General features: G+C 43.2%; 1 protein-coding gene across 1 annotated transcript in view; it reads right to left on the minus strand.

The window, feature by feature from the left end:
- LOC134980388 (inositol-trisphosphate 3-kinase A-like) overlaps positions 1–15,927 on the minus strand; it is a 118,892-nt gene that overhangs the window by 39,787 nt on the left and 63,178 nt on the right. The gene's annotated exons all lie outside the window — the stretch shown is intronic.

The following is a 15,927-nucleotide window of genomic DNA, read 5'->3' on the forward strand; positions in this document are numbered from 1 at the left end:
TTCAAACATGTTTTGCAGATAATGTGTATTGTGCCGAGATCCCATGCAAGGTCGCTGGGCCCGTCTTGGTGCCCCAGATGTCATACACAACGCAGTTACCTGGTAAAATGGCAAAATAGCACATAAAGGTGTCAATGCAGAGCTGGACGCTCCCGGATTGCACGCACAGAAATGAATACGCAGATTCTCCTGTATGCAGAGATGTCTTGCAGCCAGACCGCCCTTAGTACCAGTACCCAACTGCGCACAATGGCCCTCATTCCGAGATGATCGCTTTCTAGCTGCTTTTAGCAGCATTGCACACGCTAGGCCGCCGCCCTCTGGGAGTGTATCTTAGCAGAACTGCTCGAAAATCTTTTCCTGCAGTTTCTGAGTAGCTCCAGACCTACTCCTAGATTGCAATCACCTCAGTCCGTTTAGTTCCTGGTTTGACGTCACATACACGCCCTGCGTTCGGCCAGCCACTCCCCCGTTTCTCCAGCCACTCCCGCGTTTTAGCCTGACACGCCTGCGTTTTTAGCACACTCCCGGAAAACGGTCAGTTACCACCCAGAAATACCTACTTCCTGTCAATCACTCACCGATCAGCAGAGCGACTGAAAAGCGTTGCTCGCCCCTGTGTAAAATTTCTTAGTTTTGTGTGAAATTACTTGGCGCGTGCGCCCTGCGGCCCATACACATGTGCAGAACAGACGATTTTTAGCCTGATCGCTATTCTGCGAAAAACGTCAGCGAGCGATCAACTCGGAATGACCCCCAATGTGCACTGCACACATGGACTCGCGTCCAACTCTGCAACCAGCCCAGTGTGCTGAAGCTAATTGAATGCACTAAAGAACACTACTATTACTTATACATCAGTACACAGCTGCTACAGTATATAGTCCATTCCCAGGTGTGGTTTGGGATTCCTTCATGGAAGGCAGTACTGACCAGTCTCCAGGCAGCTGTCTGCAGCGTCCCAATGCACAACAGAGGATATAACTTTATGAGAAAACAGTAAATATTATACTGAAAGTCACTTGCAATTCCTCTTCCCAAACCTTGACCTTTCCAAGTGTAAGCTGAAGTACTGTAAAGAATGTTAATGTACAGTCAGCACTTCTGCATTACTGTATTTGTAGTGACTGAATATCTGTAGCTGTACTACCAGTATTGTTTTACCTTCCTCTTGTTACAGTATGACACACAGTATGACAAGAATCCTTAACATTGGGATGCTGCGGTCGGGCATTGTGACCGTCGGTATCCCAAATACCGGCATTTCAATCCCAACCCAAAAAAACGTGGGTCGTACCGGGCAAATTAAAACTGTTTTAAGTCACGTCACAGCAGCTTGAAACCCGGTTCAAACCGCAGGCTGGACCCGGGTGGCTGACGCCACTTGTAGATAACATCACCCATTTACACTTAAGGCTACCCGTATTGACCACGGTAGCTACCACGGTCAGATTCCAAATAACTGGATCCGGGTTAATTTTTTATAGACCCTAATACACCATGCCGTGACTCGGGTTACCCCAACAATACGTTATTGCGGCACAAGGGAGGGTTAGGGTTGGGCACCTAGCGCGGAGGGTTATGTTTATGCAGCAGGGAAGGGAGAGTTGGGGTTAGGCTCCTAGCGGGTCGGGTTAGGCACCACCAAGGAGGGATAGGATTAGGCACCCTCAAGGGAGGGTTAGGGAAGGGAAAAGGTGAGGGATAGGGGGCTAAATGGGGGGCTGTCGGGATTATGATGGACGGATGCCGCTGTCCGTATACTGACAGCCGGCATCCCGTCCATCGGTATATCATACTGAACCCGTTAACACAATGTTTTAGTATTTTTACATGAAGCAGTTTGCGTTACATAATTTGCAGTGTCTCAGTGTGAAATGATCGGGCGACCGGTTCCACTGAATTCCAGCTTAAGGTGCTTTTATTTTATTTAAGTGATCAATAACATCCTCTAACTCACCTGACAGGTTTTTGCGATGAATACAAAGGACACTCAGGTGAGATAAAAAAACAAACAAGGAAAGCTTCTGTTTGACATTAATATACAGCATTTCAACAAAAGGTGAGTATTAATAGAATGAATAAGATGATAAAGTAAATGGAGGACTTGAACTTAACTAAGTATGTCCACCAGGTTCCCTTTTACCTCATGCAGGGTGCCATGAGGTAACACAAGATCTGTAGATACTTCACAGTGACACCAAGGCAAATCGATCTCTTCCTTTGGGTCAATAAATTGATAAGCACATTATTATTACTAAGTAAAGGAGAGCCCATAGTGTCCGTGTAGTAAACCGGAGTCCGTAACAATGAACATTATACGAGTAATTCAAACACACAAATGAAAAAAATAATACTATAGAAATGGTATTGCAGTTACTAGGAATACTAAGGGGTCTAATTACTAAGCCTCGGATGGAGATAAAGTACCAGCCAATCAGCTCCTGTCATTTTTCAAAGCCAGCCTGTGACATGGCAGTTAGACACTGATTGGCTGGTACTTCATCTCCGTCCACGGCTTAGTAAGTAGACCCCGTTATATCTTAATGAATGGCTAACCAAGCATGCTGTATATAAGCACACTAACTGGACAAAACATTCCTAAAATTTGGTCATTACTGCTCATGAAAGGTCTACCGGCAACATATGCGGGGAAGAGGTTCCCTTAGCTGCTGACCAATCACGTGGCCGAGGCTGACCGCTGCACAATTATTGGGCTGCAGTAGGCTACTGGAGGCTTTTATAGAACTTCTGTCTCGTTCAGCAAACAGTATCAGTGGAAATCAGGGACAATAAATCAAAACGCTATGAAAACTATTTGATATATTTTTACAATTCTTTCAAGTTTACTTCTGACAGGAATATGCAGAAATAATTGCAGAGTAAGAGCAGTAATTACACATCTAGAACATTCTGTCCATTATACCAAATTGAGTGTTGAAACTCTTCTGTCATGATGTCCCTACCACACAAATAACATTACACAATTGGTAACAATACAATTTAGATAACTATCTTGAATTCAAATACAGTGCAAAACTACCAAAAGGTAACATTTAAAAGTGCTCATTCTTATTTAGAACGTTATGATACCACAGAAGTCCGTGAGCCATTACACACAAACACACACGCACACACACACATACACACGTCTATTAATCCAAGTGCATTTCTTATGATGGGCAATATTCCCATATTCGGTTTTATTTGTATCGGTCAATGTAAGTTAAAATGCGTGATTATTAATGTGCGGCCTTTGTAATAGCAGGGTTTGGGCACCTTATCATTCCAGACTTTGAATATGTCATAATGGGATGATCACTGGAATCCTAACTGCCGGTATCCCCTACAGACGGGATCCCGTACCCAACCAGTCATACCTGACCTATTTCAGGTGTCGACCTACTCACTGTCGACCTATAGTGGTCAACCTAATGACTGTCGACCTAGTAAGGGACGACCTAATGAACCACACCCACTAGAACACGGGCATTTGTGTTCCTCACAATAGCTGTAGTTATTCTACATAATAACTTATTATATAAAAATACATTCACGCATCCTATAAAACACCTGTAAAATAATTTACCATGCCAGGCCTCACAAGATAAAGGTAAGGACTGTATCTGGGTGACCACTGTATCCAAGCTCTTACATTTATCAAGTTCTAAAAGATATGACTCCCTCTCAAACGGTGCATTACAGGAGGCAGTACAGCATCTGGAGAATCAATAATAGAATCAGATCTAAACATTTACTAAGACTCAACGCAGGGTAAAAAAGGTGCCGTAAACACACAAAAAACAGATTACCTTATTTTCCAGGCTTTGTACAACATGGATATTCATTACCCCAGGATCTACAGAAACAACTTCAGCCTCCGTATCCATTCTTTAAACCCCAACACCTAGAAACTATAACTGCATCGCCTCATTTTCTCGCTATTTTGTGTCAAGTCTCTGGGAAGACTAATCAGATCTTTCAATATATATCTTTCCCCCGGAGTCTTTAGCCTAAAATAAAAAAAAGTCACTGCCATCTCAAAATCGGATATGCTCTCATTAATCAAGCATTGTAATTACAAGTCTCTATTGCCAGTTTTAAAATAGTCGTGGAAATAGCTTTAATTAATGATGCTCCCCAAAGAGCAAGAAACTAGGGCAAAATATGTGCCAGTCAACGTTTAATTGGGATGGTGCACTTTGGCCAGAAAAAATACTTCTGAAAAATTCTGATATGAAGCGCTGGTAGTGGGAATTAAACCCCTATATCGACTTATCTGTATTCTTTATCTATGCTTCAATTTCAGATTTGTTTCCCCCCCACACCAGTTACTTTGAAATAGAATACTGTAGGTCCAATTCGGGAACACTGAAATACAGCATATTGCAGGTATAGACAATGTGTTCTATAAAAATGTATACGGAAAAGTTATTACAATGAAAGATCTATATTATAAGATACTGAAAGACTGGTCAGTGAATAAGCATTTCTCAGGCGCATGAGACAGTCAAGAAATGTATTGATCATCATATTAGGTAATTTTGTTAGTAAGCAACTTCAATAATGTTTCTGTGTTTCAATATTAAACACATATGCTTTATGTATTGTGTAGTGTTCTTATGAGAGAAAAAGTGCAAACTGACTTGATTATTCCAACTACTCAATTGGCTCATGGTGTATAACAATATCGATCTGTGCTCTGGGATGTAGTGGTAACTCCAACGGATGGGATCCTGGTGGTCAGAATTGAGGCGCCGGACTCCGGACAACTGTCAGAATGCAGATGACGGAATTTGAGGGTGTGTTAGGATTAGGCTGGGAGAAGGGAGAGTTAGGGGGAAGATTAAAGTTAGTTTAGTTCCTCGGGCCATGTCGGGATTTTGGCACAGGGATGCTGGTGTCTGTATTCTAACCGCCGGCACCCCATACCCAACCCCTGCCTCTCATTAGTAACATCGCCACCAAGTTGCCAGATTGGAGAGCGTTTGAATCCTGCCAAAGCACGCCTACCAGCTGCAGAAGAGGTAACACAGCATGGGAACTGAAGAGAGTGGGCCCGACAACTAAATAGCTGCAGATAAGCATATTTTATCCAGAACAATTAAATTACACAAGATTGCTCCACCGATGCCAGGAAATGCTATATTTTTAGCCCCATAATAATTATTATTGTTTTCGATGGGGTCGATTCAATTGAAAGCAATTTGAATAGCGCCGGGAAGAAAGTTCCGACACTATTCAATTCAGTGTGCTGCTTTGTCGGAGAATACCCATACTCGTGCCTTAAACAGGGTGCTTAGGTGCGAGGACAGGCATTCTCCAACATGCCCCGCCGTGATGCTGTTTGCACTGCGCTAGGGCACAAAACAGCACCGCGGACATAGTTTTGTCGGATTTCTGCTCGCACCCCCACAGGGGTGCAAGCAGAAATCCACTACTCGGACTAAACAGTGCGCTGTATTGAATAGCAGCGGGACCTCTTTCCTAGGGCTATTCAATTCACGTTCAACTGAATCGAGCCCAATATAAAGTAAATGGGGGTAAAGAAAAAAGAAAAAAAAAAAAAAGAGAAAGGGAAATTAAAAACAGGGGTTTGATAAACGGGAATTAGAAGGTCCAGTATTACATTGCTCACATAAAAAAAGAAAAAAGTTACAGAAGGCATATATTGGTAAGTATAAGTCGGGGAATGACGCATCAGGCATCATTGGGGTCGATTCAATTCTCCGACAGTTGAATAGCGCCGGGAATTAGCTCCTGTCGCTATTCAATTCAGCTCATGTTAAGTCGGTGAATGCCCGTTCTCCCGGACTTAACAGGTTGATTTGTTGGGAGAACGGGCATTCTCCGACTTAACTCCCCGGTGCTATGCTGATTCCCGACAGAATCAGCCTCGCAGCAGCACTTTTGTCGGGTTTCCTCTTGCATCCCCCGAGGGTGAGAGAAGAATTACCAACAATTGAGTGGCACATGGCGCTGTATTGAATAGCGCCGGAAGCTAATTCCCGGCGCTATTCAACTGTCGGAGAATTGAATTTACCCCAATATCAGAGATGAGAGTAGTACACCGCAAAATGGTTAGGCTAATATCCCTGCTAGGAGCATAACCGTGACCGCGTGTAAACGCTTTCTTTTTAAAATGTAGATGTACAATGTTGTTTTATTAAAAGTTGTGCATCCAGCTGGCGTCCGGCCACAGCGGTTGATGCCCGGTTAGCGTTTTTGAATGAGAAGGAAAACAATTAAAATTTGCCAGTACAAATACCAAACTGTGTAACAATCTGCGTTACCATGAAGAAAGTTACTGGACGCGTCAGAACCGTCACTGAAGCATGAAGCGCTTTGGAAAACATTAATTGGAGCGCCAACTAGAAATAAGAACAGTCCAAATACCTCCATGGTCTCTGCATTCACAAACCACAATGGCTGTATGAGTCTATCGGCATTCAGAACATCAACATGGATAGAATGTCGAGAAAACAACAGGTCAACATTAACCATAACAGACAGTCATCATAGTGAATGTCAACAGCCGATGTTAGGGTTAGCTTTAAGCTGCGGTTAAGGTTAAGTGTAATTAAAATGTCTATAGAACAATGCATGCGGCCTGTCGAAATAACCTCCCATCACTGTCGACATCCTGAATATGCCAAAGAGATCTGGTTAACTTGGCAGCAATGCTCTTTCATTGAATATGTTGCATTGCATCAGAGAAAACCTCCCAATAATATTATTTTTGCTATACACAATGAAAATGATCACATCAGCAATTTAAAATGAACAAAAGAAAACTAATATTATTCTCTTAGACTTTACATGCTGCATTATAGCATCAAATAATAATAATAATAATAATAATAATAATAATAATAATAATTTTGGTTGGTGTAATTCAATAGCAGATTTTTCCTGAGACATAGGTGTAAGACAGACAAGGTGTGCCGGGCCCCAGTCCCACAACAGGGCCACAATTTGGCCAAGACTGCCCTTGTAGCTAATAATGACATACTATGACTTAAGTGTCACTTTAAGGTAAGCCGGTGAGAAAGAGGATATGTAACCCAGCTAGGAATCTGTTTTTTTTGCACCACTCCTATTCTTGGCAGTGTAAAATTCTGCTGCCCTCCTTATACGGCTAAGTAAGGCGTGTTTGACTGTCCACGACTGCTACACCTTTGGGTGAGGCATTCATGACTAACCTAAAGGAATGTAGTATGGAGCAAGAACAGACAGGTGACTGCAGAAAACACATTCTGCTACAGGGCAAAAAGTGGTCAATTGCAACTAATACACACGTGTGTGTGTGTGTGTGTGTGTGTGTGTGTGTGTGTGTGTGTGTGTGTGTGTGTATATACACACACATACATATATTCCCTATGCACAGAATAGATCTGCAAAATGTGCTTTTGTTCTGCGCTGAAACAGCTGTTAACGAGACATGTATGCAGCCGCAACTATGGGGTTTGCACAAATTTGTTAGCAGTTGGGCAAACCCATGTGCACTGCAGGTGGGGAAGATATAACATGTGAGAGAGAGTAAGATTTTGGTGTGGTGTGTTCAAACTGAAATCTAAATTGCAGTGTAAAAATAAAGCAACCAGTATTTACCCTGCACAGAAACAATATAACCCACCCAAATCTAACTCTCTCTGCACATGTTATATCTGCCCCCCCCCCCCTTGCAGTGCACATGGTTTTGCCGAACTGCTAACAAATTTGCTGCTGCGATCAGGTCTGAATTACCCCCACAGTGTGCGGCCCTTCACCCTGCGATCACATCGTGGAAGGGGGTGCGATCACATGTTGAATGGCATGCGACCGGCATCTGGGGGCGGTGATCCGGCATTGGGAGGGAAGCGGGCGGAAATCAGGAAACGCAGGAGTGGTCATTCCGGGGCCAGCCTGGGACGTTGCCTGCGTATGGAAACATGGCAGGGGTCTACCTATATTCGATGCGATCGGAATTACATTGTGATCGCATCGCAGGGCAGCACCACACAAGCTGGGCAGCCTTGCCCTGTGCGGGTCCAGAGCGAGTGAGTATATGGTGAGAGCAAAATCTGCGACCAACTCTGAATAGCCCCCTATGCCTCCTCCATATGACAGATTCATCAGCACAACCTGTATGGCAAATGGGGCATGAAGCAGTGGCATAAGATTGTCCCAGTTGCCAGGAGGCTATATGTATTTTAAATCACACATTTCTTAGCAGTCATACCCAGGATTACAACCCATGACCTGTTACACTGAAACCAGACCCCTTACTGATAGAGCTATTTGTTCCTACATTGCAAGATTGCAAATTCTAACAATATGAATCTGCTACATAGAATTGTCAGTTCAAAACCATTGTAACTAGGCAGATCTATTGTAGTGTGCACAGTGTAGCCACACACTACATAGATATTCTTAGTATTTCACAATACTGATTATTTATCTGACAATTTATTTTGCTAGTGTCATAGCCAGGATTAGAACCCACAACCTATTACACTGGAAACATGCGCCTCACTGATGGAGCTATTTGCTTCTGTATAGGAAGCGTGATAATTCTAACTATATGAAGTTACTTGGAATTGTCAGAGAAGTAACTTCATATAGGGGTCGATTCAATTCACCGGCAGTTGAATAGCTCCGGGAGTTCGCGCCCGGCGCTATTCAATACAGCGCCAAGTGACACTCAATTGTCGGGAATTCTTCTCTCACCCCCGGGGGATGGGAGAAGAAATCCGACGAAAGTGCTGCCGCGAGGCTGGCGTGAGGCTGATTCTGTCGGGAATCAGCATCACGGCGGGGAGTTAAGTCGGAGAATACCCGTTCTCCCGACAAATCAACCTGTTAAGTCCGGGAGAACAGGCCTTCGCCGACTTAACTTGAGCTGAAATGAATAGCGCCGGGAACTGTTGGTGAATTGAATCGACCCCATAGTTAGAATTATCATGCTTTCTATAGAGGAGCAAATAGCTCCATTAGTAAGGGGTCTGCTTCCAGTGTAATAGGTTGTGGCTTCTAATTTTGGGTATGACACTTGTAAAATGTGTATCTATAATAAAGAGGGTGTGACTTGTAAGGTGCAGGGAGATAGCGATGGCTGTCAATTAATTGAATGGTGTCCCTGAACACACTGAACGGGAGGACAGGTGCCCCCCCACAGAGCAGGAGCCCGGCGGCAGCTGACTCCGTTGCCTCCCACAGTTACACCTCTGGTATGAAGGTTGCAGAATTTTTGCTTTAGGATTTTGTTGCATTTATTTTATACATGCAGACACAGCAAAACCAGCCATATGTGATGGAAAAACAACAGATTAACTGTGCATCAGAAACATCTGGATAAAGTACAATACATGGAAAGCTTTCATTATCTGAAAACAAAAACAAAAAACATTAGTATTATTTTATAAAATTGCTGCGTTTAGGCTCTATCATTACCAATAGCCCATTATTACAGTTCCCGTCTCTCCCAGGCATCTTGCAGCAGCAATACTGACATGATGGCACAACTTACAACTACCACAACCGCCGACTATTTGCTTGGTGTCTGCTGGATATCAGTGTGTACACAGCTAGATGTTCCATGCTATTACATAATACAGGTTGAGTATCCCATATCCAAATATTCCGAAATACGGAATATTCCGAAATACGGACTTTTTTGAGTGAGAGTGAGATAGTGAAACCTTTGTTTTTTGATGGCTCAATGTACACAAACTTTGTTTAATACACAAAGTTATTAAAAATATTGTATTGAATGACCCTCAGGCTGTGTGTATAAGGTGTATATGAAACATAAATGAATTGTGTGAATGTAGACACACTTTGTTTAATGCACACAGTTATAAAAAATATTGGCTAAAATGACCTTCAGGCTGTGTGTATAAGGTGTATATGTAACATAAATGTATTCTGTGCTTAGATTTAGGTCCCATCACCATGATATCTCATTATGTTAGGCAATTATTCCAAAATATGGAAAAATCCCATATCCAAAATACCTCTGGTCCCAAGCATTTTGGATAAGGGAGACTCAACCTGTACTGCATACGGGTGTATTATGAGTGGCCGGCAGTCAGGATCCCGGTGCCCAGCAGACAGGTGCCGGTATCCTGACCGCCAAAATGCCGGCAGCGGAGTGAGCGCAAATAAGCACCTTGCGAGCTCGCTGCGGGCACGGTGGCACGCGTCACACTATTTGTTCTCCCTCCAGGGGGGTCGTGGACCGCCAAGAGGGAGAATATTTGGTGGTATGTCGGCTCAGGTATACTGAGTGCCGGGATCCCAACAGCCGGCATACTGAATACCACCCCTGCATACAGAGGGTTGTCATTCTATAGGGTACGTAGATAGAAGGGCAGACGTTCCTCTTTCTAGATATTTTTATGGTATCCGGTCTCTAGGTCGACATGCATTAGGTCGATCACATTATGTCGACATGGTTTCTAAGTCGACGTGTTCTAGGTCTACATGACAAAAGGTCAACATGTTTTTTTCCCCCACAATTTTTTTCAGTTATTTTACTTTTTCATACTTTTCGATCCACGTGGACTACAATTGGGAATGGTAACATGCCAAGCGCAGCATCAAGGCACCTTGCCCGAAGCATGGCAAGCACAGCGAGCCATGCGAGGGAACACAGTGCGCAAATTGGGGTCCCCCTTCACTGTACGGAGAAAACTACACAAAAAAAATAAAAAAAACTTTGACCCATTTTAGGTGTCGACTTAGTTACTATCGACCAATAGTGGTTGACCTAGACACTGTTGAGCCTATGATCCACACCCATTATCCACAAAAGTTAAAATCAGAAAGTAATAATTATGACTGCTACTTACTAATGATAATGTAGTACAGACAAGGCCAACTCTACCACTGGGCAGCTGCCTAGGGTGCTGGGGTGGGGGTGCAACTGAGTCTGCTTATCACAAAATGAAGGATGTCTCTGAAACATCCTTGTTGTACTTAATGCCAGTGGTGGCTGTGGATCTTATAAGTCACTCTTTCCTCTGAAGGGCTGGTAAGTGGGTATTGAGGTTGGTTGGGGGCAGTAGGCTGAAGTTTTGCCTAGGGTGCAGAGAAACCTTGCACCGACCCTGATTACAGACAGTCACCAAATACACTCCACCTACTACACTACCCCTAAGGGGTATCGGAGGCCGTCAGCCTAGTAACATGGAAGAGGATAATAAAAGGGCTCTTATTCATATGGCAGCAGTTGTGTGTGTGGCGCGTACACAGAACAGAACTCAGTGTGACTATCCTATGCAGTGATCTTCATAGGTACAGGCGAGTTACAAGGGTGATAAATAGACCGACTGATAAATTATTCCATTTCCCCAAATACATGACAACGTGATTTCTATGCACACTGAAGTTCCCTCTCTATCTGACAGATCGTGTATTTGTTCCATGCGGAACAAAGAATCACATTAAAAAAAAGAAAACATTCTAAACCAGTGTGAGCTAGCCAGAAAAGTTATGGATGTAATCTTTTTAGACTTTGCTAAAGCTTTCGGCACAGTACCGCACATGAGACTTATCTATAAGTTACAAGAACTGGGGCTAGGGAGCACAATACGCACTTGGGTTAGTAACTGGTTAGATAAAAGGGAGCAGCGAGTTGTGGTAAATGGAACTTTTTCGAATTGGACTAAAGTTCTAAGTCAGGTGCCACAAGGGTCTGTTCTAGGACAACTATTGCTCAACATTTTCATTAGCGATCTAGCGGAAGGTCTAGAGAGCATGGTGTCACATTTTGCAGAGGATACCAAACTATGTAAGGTTATAAATTCGGAGGGAGACGCTGAGTCTCTCCAGAACGACCTATTTAAACTGGAATCATGGGCAGCAAAACGGAGAATGAGGTTTAATACAGACAAGTGTAAGGTAATGCACCTGGGTAGCAAGAACAAAAATTACACCTACACACTTAATGGGGTGTTTTTTGGGGACTCTGTACTGGAAAAAGATTTAGGTGTTCATATAGATAAACTAAGCAGCAGCACCCAATGCAGGATAGCGGCAAAAAAGGCAAACAAAGTACTAGCATGCATAAAGAGGGGTATTGATGCAAGGGATGAGAGTGTGATACTCCCATTATATAAAGCCCTAGTGAGGCCCTATCTGGAATACTGCGCACAATTTTGGGCACCCTACTACAAAAAGGATATCCTGGAACTAGAAAAGGTTCAGAGGCGGGCGACCGAACTAATTAGGGGGATAGAGACGCTGGAATACCAGGAAAGACTTGCAAGGCTTGACATGTTAACACTAGAAAAGAAGATATTAAGAGGGGACATGATCAACATTTATAAATATTTAAGGGGACAATAGACAGAGCTTTCGGGATACCTGCACAGAAAACACGTGGACACCCACTTTGGTTAGAGGAGAGGAGATTCCACACACACAGAGGGAGAAGGTTTTTTCACAGTACGGACAATACGAGTTTGGAATTCCCTGCCTGAGAGAGTAGTAATGGCAGACTCGGTCTATACTTTTAAGAATGGCCTAGATAAATTCCTAATGGATAAAGATAAACCGGGTTATGGAGGATAGATCCTAGTTATAATAAAATGATGGAATACAACACAACGGACGACTTTATCAACAGATAAAATTACTCCTGAAAATAGGAGAACACAAATAGGTTGAACTCGATGGACGCATGTCTTTTTTCAACCTCACAAACTATGTAACTACAGATGGGTCCACCGTTATATTGACTAGTTATCTGTGCCTAGGTACAACATGACTTATTAGCATAAACCCTTCATCTATTGTTCTCAACTGCAATACAATACAGAGAATACAGCAGGGGATTAAGTCCGACTGGCCAGTCTCAGTTAATCCTATTAAAGGTCAAGATAAATGTGGACCCATCTGTATGAGACACCACATGCCGCACGTCACACTGGGGTAGACGTATTAGGCCTTGAGAAGTGATAAAGCAATGATAAGTGCAAGGTGATAACGCACCAGCCAATCAGCTCCAATATGTAAATTAACAGTTAGGAGTGGATTAACTGGTGCATTATCAGGTGCCCATAACTAAACTAACCCTAACCCTCCCTTCTCACAGTGGGGAGATGGAGTGGAGGTTGGAACATGGTTGGAACTATATAGGCATGAAAGACCTCCCAAAAGAGACAGGAGGCCCATAAATAAATAATACACAAATCAAGACTGACGTGAAGATGACTTTGAGTGTAGATCTTTTACCAAAGATTTTGGGGCACATCCACCAGATGTGGTAGAAAGGGGCACTTTACAGACCATAGTACCTGAATTAAGAAGCAATTCTGTACACCATACATAAACAATCTCCGTAAAATAAGCAAATTTACACAAAGGCTAATCATATCTTTGCTATCAGACACATGATAAATATTTTAATATAAAAGGATTAGAAGTCATTGAGATTTATTACCACTATTCCCATCATTGAGTGTCCCCTTTACATTAGGAGATCTAAACACAACAATTACATTTCCTATAAATCAATGGCCTGGCTTCTAGAGGTAACCAGAGTTTATGACAATGTATGGACAATGTATGGACAATGTATGGACAATGTATGGACAATGTATGGACAATGTATGGACAATGTATGGACAATGTATGGACAATGTATGGACAATGTATGGACAATGTATGGACAATGTATGGACAATGTATGGACTCTGTGGAGAATGAGAGGAATGCAGAAGAGAAGCACAATGAAAGCAATCAAGCACCATGAGTGATATTAGCAACACCAATATAATATTCTGCTCTGTAAATGCAGTAAATATTAGTACATGCTTACAGTTTAGCACAGAATTACTTTTTGGCACCACATTCCTCCAGTGGGACATTACACTATATGCCCCACTCAAAGTAGGATATAAAAGGTTGTCATTTTTTGATGCTTAGTAAGATCTACATGGAAAAATACTTGTAATTCTTGTAAATATAACTCATGAAAACAGAGACTTTGACATTCACTGTTTGAGTTTTTACCTTGACATTCAGGCTGTGCAAACTTTATACCCATTATTCATATCAGTCTGGATACTTTAAATACATAAAATAACCAGCTTGCCTTACTGGAAATGTAAAAAGAACAACAACATACTTAAGAATCAATCCTATCTTCCTCCTGAGAGATTCAAACACGCGTTGTCTCTCTTAAGGCCCAACTAAACAACATTTATCCTGTAGAGCGGCTCGTACCCATCCAAAAGCTTCAACACAGATTTTACGATAGATAGGACAGATGGATTAACTTCTGGCAGCCAAACTAAGGAAGAAACTCTGCACTAGGTGTCCCCCCCTCATTGTTCATGTACGAGGATATGGAGCATTATTTGACTCTGGGCCTACTTCGGACTCACAACTCAGCCTTTTGAATGCAGATATTACCACTGATGAAACCTTGGCTGCGATCAGAGGCCTCAAAGCCTCGTCAGCTCCTGGTCCTGATGGGTTTACGCCCAGGGTTGCCCCCTCATCCCTTTAATCCTGGAGTCCTGTGATTTACACAGGTTTTGTGGCTGATTAAAACCAGGTGGAATGCAGGCTTGAATTTAATCAGACACAGAACCTGTATTATTCATAGGTCTCCGGGATTAAAGGGATGAGGGGGCAACCCTATTTACGCCCCAAAATTAGGAAAATAATTGTCATACCTTTAGTACCCCAGTGAATCTCTTTTTAAAATGGATCCCGGCGGGGTCATCTTTTGATAGCGTGACTACTTTGGGAGACATCGTAATGATGCCAAAGCCAGGACGCTATCCAGCCTACTGTGCAAATTATAGACCTATCTCCCGCTTGAACGTCGACCTTAAAATATTTGCTAAAATTCTGGTGAATAGACTTATCCCACTATACCCCTCTTTGATCCAACCCGATCAAGTCCGCTTCATTCCTGGTAGTCAGGCCTCGGGTAAAACCCGATGAACAACCGACCTAATACATGCACAGGAAACCCCTTCCATAGTCACCGCTCTTGATGCAGAAAAAGTGTTTGACCGCATCTGATAGCCCTTCATGTTTTAGGTTCTTGATCAGTTGGGTTTTGTTTGTAAATTTGTTGATGGGATTAGAGCTAGGAAACGGAGCGCCTCCGCCGCAAGTACCAGGGAACAGAGCCAGCGGGAGTATGCAACGCCGCTGGGGAGGTGATGGAGCTTTAACACAGTATGTCACACTGACATATGAAGTGCTGCAGCCCTTGAAGTCTTCTAAAAAGTTTTTTCAGAGCTGCCTAGTGCAGCCCCCCTATTAAGTGACCTGCTTCATGCAGGCACCAACTCTAAAACTGAGCTCACAGTGTCTGGAGGCAGGGTTATAGAGGAGGCCCCACAATGCATTCTGGGACAGTCTAAAGCTTTAGCCTGCTTGGTGCCTCTGGATCAAGATCCATCTCTACACCCCGATGTATTCCCTGTGGAACACAGTGTACCCCGCTGCAGAAATACAATTTTGATGTAGCTCTCCACCCTGGTCCTCTTAATTCCTTTATACAACGACCCGGAGTTTCCTCAGGGCAACTCCCTTCACTGGCAGGGGCATAACTAGACCTCCGTGGGCTCCATAGTAAAATTCTGATAGGGCCCCCCTGCAAGAGAAAGTGTGAGGATGAGAAAGAGCATGGGGAGGGGGTAGAATAACCAGAGAGGGGGGTGGAGAGAGACAGGGTGAAGAGAGGGAGATTGTGAAGGTGGTAGAGATGCCATTCCCAATTTACAGTGGGCGGAATGTACTAAAGGGAAAATGTGGGCCAAAACACGAACACTCACGTTTTTAGGGCTTTACCCGCATTTGCCATATGTACTAAGGCCTGCAATTCCAGTATTTCCTCACTTTCACTACTTGCCAATCCCAGAACTCGTGTCTCCACTTTTAAATGCCTCCCACTCCCAGCTCCTGTCCCCAGTTTTACAG

Source organism: Pseudophryne corroboree, chromosome 12, assembly GCF_028390025.1.
Source record: "Pseudophryne corroboree isolate aPseCor3 chromosome 12, aPseCor3.hap2, whole genome shotgun sequence".
Lineage (NCBI taxonomy): Eukaryota > Metazoa > Chordata > Amphibia > Anura > Myobatrachidae > Pseudophryne > Pseudophryne corroboree.